The 5,762-nt window shown below is 40.7% G+C and overlaps 1 protein-coding gene across 1 annotated transcript in view; it reads left to right on the top strand.

Moving 5' to 3' along the window:
- Nucleotides 7-5,762, top strand: part of LOC109849150 (heparan-alpha-glucosaminide N-acetyltransferase-like) — a 20,675-nt gene continuing 14,919 nt past the window's right edge. Inside the window, exon 1 of the mRNA XM_020418963.1 lies at nt 7-59. The gene's annotated coding sequence lies outside the window, so the exon portion shown is untranslated. The remainder of the gene's footprint in view (nt 60-5,762) is intronic.

The raw sequence follows: 5,762 nt of genomic DNA, 5'->3' as shown, positions 1-5,762 counted from the left end.
AGAAGACGGGAAGCTCTCGTCTCGCTTGTCTTGATGTTTTCAGGGGCCTCTCCATTGCTGTAAGCTCTCTCTTTTGATTCTAATCGAGGCCCAGTAAATATTTTGAGTGGATGAAGTGAAATAGATTGATGAGCTTGTGGAGTTTGATGTTGATCATGCTTAGTAATTACCCAATCTGATGAAACTTAGATTTGGCAAATTTATTTGTGATAATTGAATTAGGTTAGGAGATGAATTTGTTAATCTTTTTCGTATTGGAAGCTTCGTTATCTTAAACAACTGAAACTCGACTCAACAAGGGAAACTATTCGGTGGACATGGTCCTGTGGATATGTCCATTGAAGTTACAAATTTTTCTATAAAAAAAAAAAGCTGAAGCTGCAAGATTACGCAACTAAAGTAATAAATTGGTAATCTGATAGAATTTAAGATTGTTTTATATATGGTTATTCATAGATTGAAGGGTTTAGCTACTTAAAATCCCTCATCTTTTTTAATCAGCAGACAAAACCTCGTGACTGATTTATACCATTGATAGTTATTCAGAACTGTCATGTGCAGGACGCACGAAGACACCTAATTTTGTGCCGTCAAAACTCTATTAGCCGCACATGTTATGTGCAGGATACATGATAATTTTGAAATGACTTTTATCGAGTATTATAATTGAGTTCGATTGTGGGCCGAGCAGGCCTTAACTCTGCTCAAGCTCATTCAGTTGCTTTAAGGAGCCTTTTCCCCCCAACTTTCAACTCTTTTATGTATTGAATGAGCCTGAGGGAGCTTTTATCAAGCCTTAACCAAGACGAGCCGCAAGCTTCTTGAGTCTATTTAGAGCTTTGCACATGAATTTCCCATGTGAATTAAGGAATGGGTGTGGAAGAGTCATAGAAGTGTCCTAACACGATCTATTATGAGATAAATTTGGATATGTTTTATTCAGAGTATATATTGCTCAATTTAAATAATGTGCAGGGTCACTCAATGTTCACAAAGATGCCCATGTTAATCTTAATTGTGTATGAGAACGTGTTCATATGGTTTGATGTTCTTTCATATTGTTCTTGTAGAGAATAGAGAAAACCCTAATAGTTTATTGAGAATAACAAGAGAGATATATATAGCCATACAAATAGGGTTAAGGTTAACGGGTAATAGCCCATTAACCCAATACCTAATATTTAACTTAACACTCCCCCTCAAGCTGGAGCATAGATGTCTACCATGCCCAGCTTGTCACATATAGTAGAGAACACCTTTGAAGAAGTAGCCTTGGTAAGAATATCAGCAAGTTGTTATGAGGACGGAGTGAATATGAGAGATACTATCTTTTTCTCCTAAGCATCTCTGACAAAATTACAGTCAACTTCAATATGTTTTGTCCTCTCATGAAACACAGGATTCTGTGCAATATAAATGACAGACTGGTTGTCACAATGCATTGGCATGGGTCCAGGCTAAACAAAACCAAGCTCTGTCATAAACTTCCTTAGCCACACCATCTCACAAGCAGTGTGAGCCATTGCTCTATATTCGGCCTCTGCACTAGATCGTGATACTACATCTTGTTTCTTGCTTCTCCAAGTCACAAGATTACCTCCAACAAAAGTACAAAATCCTGAGGTTGACTTTCGGTCTCCCATGTCTCCTGCGTAGCCAGCATCAGAGAAAGCCGAAATATGAGTATGCCCATGCTTCTTATATAACAATCCTTTGTCAGGGCAACTCTTGACATATGCCAAAATCTTCAGAGCTGCTGTCCAATGAACCTCTCTAGGTTTGTGCATAAACCTGCTTAATACACCTACTGCAAAAGTAATATCAGGTCTGGTAACTGTCAAATATATTAGCTTCCCAATTAGTCTCCTATATCGTCCAGCATCATCTAGGAGAGAGGTATCATCACGCCACAAATCAACATTTGCCTTCATTGGAGTGCTTGCAGGTTTGCATTCCAAGAGACCTGCTTCTTCTAGTAAATCTAGCACATACTTCCTTTGGGACAACAACAGGCCATGTTTTTGATATGCAACTTCAATCCCAAGAAAATACTTTGGCTTTCCCATGTCCTTAGTGCTGAGCAACATACCTAGGAGGTTGCTCCATATAAACCTCCTCGTCCAAATCACCATAAAGGAAAGCATTCTTCACATCTAGTTGGTGCATCGCCCAATCCATATTAACAGCCAGAGAGAAAAGAATTCTGATGGAGTTGAGACGAGCAACGGGAGAAAAGGTTTTAAAATAATCGATGCCATATGTCTAGGTATAGCCTTTCGCAACTATGCGAGCTTTATAACGGTCAACAGACCCATTGGGGTGATATTTTAGGGTATACACCTATCTGCAACCAACCACAGTCGCTCTAGTAGGAAGAGAAACCAAGTCCCAAGTCCCTCTAGAAAGTACTGCATTCATTTCCTCATCCATGACCTGCTTCCAAGCTGGTACTAACATAGCTTCCTCATATGACCTAGGTATAGATACAGTGGACAAGGACAAGGCAAACTGACGAAAAGATGGGTTGAGACGGTCATAAGAGATAAAAAGAGATATAGAAAATTTCGGGCAAGACCATTTACCTTTTCGAAGAGCAATAAGGATATCCAAGTCAGAAGGAATAGAGGTCTCAACATGAGATGGACCGACAGCTGGAGATGAAGGTTCAGTAGTAGCAGATTCAGGGGCATGTACTTTTGGGCGGCGAGAGTATGTCAGTAGAGGCTTCGGTGCAGGAGCTACAGGAGCAGGTAATGGAATAGTAATAATGCGATTAATCAAATAATTTGCAGTGAGAACAGCATCAGACCACAAATACTTTGGAATATTCATATGTATCATCAGTGTTCTAGCAACATCTAGAATATGCCTATGCTTCCTCTCAGCAACTCCATTTTGTTGTGAAGTGTGAGAGCAAGAAGTCTGATGAATAATGCCATTAAGAGCACAAAATTTTGAAACATCACTTTTCATATATTCCAAAGCATTATCAGTACGAAGAATACGAACAGAAGTAGAGAACTGAGTTTTTATTTCATTATAAAAGAGTTCAATAACGTGCGAGACCTCTGACCTCTCTTTTAACAGATAAAGCCACGTCATGCGAGAGAAATCATCAACAAAGATAATAAAATATCGAAAACCTTTCACAGAGGGAACACGATAAGGACCCCAGAGGACCCCAGACATCGGAATGAACCAACTCAAAAGCAAAACTACTATGTTTATCGACTCGACTCTGAAAAGTAGCACGATGGTGCTTACCCAGTTCACACGACTCACAACCTAAAGAGGAAATAGATGTCTGAACAGAAACTACCGATCTAAGTTTTTGTAGTGAAGGATGACCTAGACGCCAGTGCCACAATAAAGTGGAGTCAGACTGTGATGCAACAAGGCCAGCTTCTGGCACACTGTCGTCCAAATAGTACATACCTCCTTTCTCATGCTCCGAACCAATCTTCATCCCAGTTGCTAGGTCCTGAAAAACACAATAAGATGGAAAGAAGGTGACTTTACAATTATTTTGTTTTGTAAACTTGCTAATGGATAATAGGCTAACAGGGAATTTGGGAACATATAACACATCAGTTAGTTTTAAAGAGGAAGTAGCATGAACTACTCCATCACCACGAACTGGAGAAAGAGTACCATCAGCAATGCGGATAGAAGAAAACTTATCAGAAAGATGTAAAGATACAAAGTGACCCTTTATACCTGTCATATGAGATGAGGCTCCAGAATCTAGTACCCAGGGTTTGTGAGAAGAAGCTATGTAAGCATCCATACCTGAAGAGGATGCATGAGTAGCAGAATAAATATTTTAAGAGAGTTCTAGCTGGCGCAACCTCTCATAATCTGCCTGAGAAATCTGAACAATAGGAGCAGTAACAGCTGGTCCACCAGAAGTAGTAGCAGAAATAGATGAGTTAGTCGACTCTGTATCAGCTACCTAGACCCACTGAGGACGACCAAACTTCTCTCAGCACTTCTCAGAAATATGATTGGTTCCCCCACAATGACCACACTGTCGTGAGCCCTTATCAGATTCACCTTGCCTCCCACCAAAGGAACCACGTCCTCCCCCTGAATCACGGCCACGACCACGACCACGACCGCGGCCTTTGCCTCGATTAGAGAACATGGCAGACTGATCCATCGTAGGTGGAGATGGTGTAGTAGTATCAGAAGTAACACCAGTAGAGACCTGCATGACTCTGGAGAATGTAGCAGTCAGTGAGGGAATTGTATCTCCACCTAATATCTGTCCTCTCACCTGGGACTGTAAATTAGAGTACAATCCAGAAAGAAATTTGGATACTGCCAGATCACGACGATACCCTAATAGTGTCGCTGCATCAGCTACTGCAGGCTGATGCATCTCTAGTTCGTCTATCAGTCCCTTCAATTCACCAAAGAATTCCGGAACTGACTTATCTTCCTGTTTGAGCGTAAACAATCGTTCATAAATTTCAAATACGCGAGAAACATTCTTCTCGTTCCCGTACATAATCTTTAGGCTGTCCCACATCTCCTTCGCAGTGGTTAAAAACATAACGCTGCTACTGATCTGTGCTTCCATACTGTTGAGAAGCCAAGTCATAACACAATAATCAGATGAAAGCCATGAATTGTAGGTGGGATCTGAGGTTGGTGGTGGAGATGCAAGAAGATGTGGTAGTTTGCTCTGAGCGCCAATGAAGATGCGGAAAGCTTATGCCCAGAGCAGATAGTTTGCACCATTCAATTTAATAGTAGTCCCCAAGACTACCTTGGGCGCAGAGGTCTCACCAGCAACAATAGAAGGAGTAGTAGAGGAGGAGATGTCCGACATCGAAGTAGTAGTCATTTTTATTTTTGAGCAACAATAGGAGACAAATAGTAGTCAAATAGGCAGAGTAGTAGTAGAGATCCGTTTTCGAAACATGAACTAAGAGCAGATCAGGAGCAGGATTAGAGGCAGAGTCGTAGATAGTCATGCCCTCACGCTGCGTAGGCGAGATCACCTGAGGGAGAGAGCCCTGGCTTTTGTTTGCACAAAGGCTCAATTTTTATATTCTTGTTTCTCGAAGGAAACAAGAATAAAAGTGAAATATCTCAACAACGTGAGATAGACACTCTTCCTCTCATCAGTTCTATGACTGAAATGTCGAGGCTTTCTCTCATCAGTTCTATGACTGAAATGTTGAGGGATACAATCGTCCTCTCATCAGTTCGAAGACTGAGATGTTGAGGGAATAACCAACACGATGTAGGGGGCACTGTAGCACGGCACTGTAGCAGCAGGCGGCGGTACTGTAGCAGCGAGCGGCAGCTAGGGTTTTTGAATGAAGATTTGTGACGGCTAGGGTTTCATGCTCTGATACCATGTAGAGAATAGAGAAAACCCTAATAGTTTATTGAGAATAACAAGAGAGATAAATATAGCCATACAAATAGGGTTAAGGTTAACGGGTAACAGCCCATTAACCCAATACCCAATATTTAACTTAACAGTTCTCATTGTACTATGTAAGGGCTTTGTCTTTTGTAGATAACTTTTTTTGTACTCGTAGTCAAAATTCTTAGAAGATTAGCTAGAGACTTTTCATATAATTCTATATAATTAAAGATGGATAATTTTGTTTTGGCAATTTCTTATGTTGCAGCTTATGATATTTGTCGATTACGCTGGTTCGATTTTTCCATCCATTGCTCATTCCCCATGGAATGGTTTACAGTTAGCAGATTTCGTGATGCCATTTTTTCTGTTTATTGTTGGC

The sequence above is a fragment of the Asparagus officinalis genome, chromosome 7 (genome assembly GCF_001876935.1).
Source record: "Asparagus officinalis chromosome 7, Aspof.V1, whole genome shotgun sequence".
Taxonomy (NCBI): domain Eukaryota; kingdom Viridiplantae; phylum Streptophyta; class Magnoliopsida; order Asparagales; family Asparagaceae; genus Asparagus; species Asparagus officinalis.
This window is presented reverse-complemented; position numbering and strand designations above follow the sequence as displayed.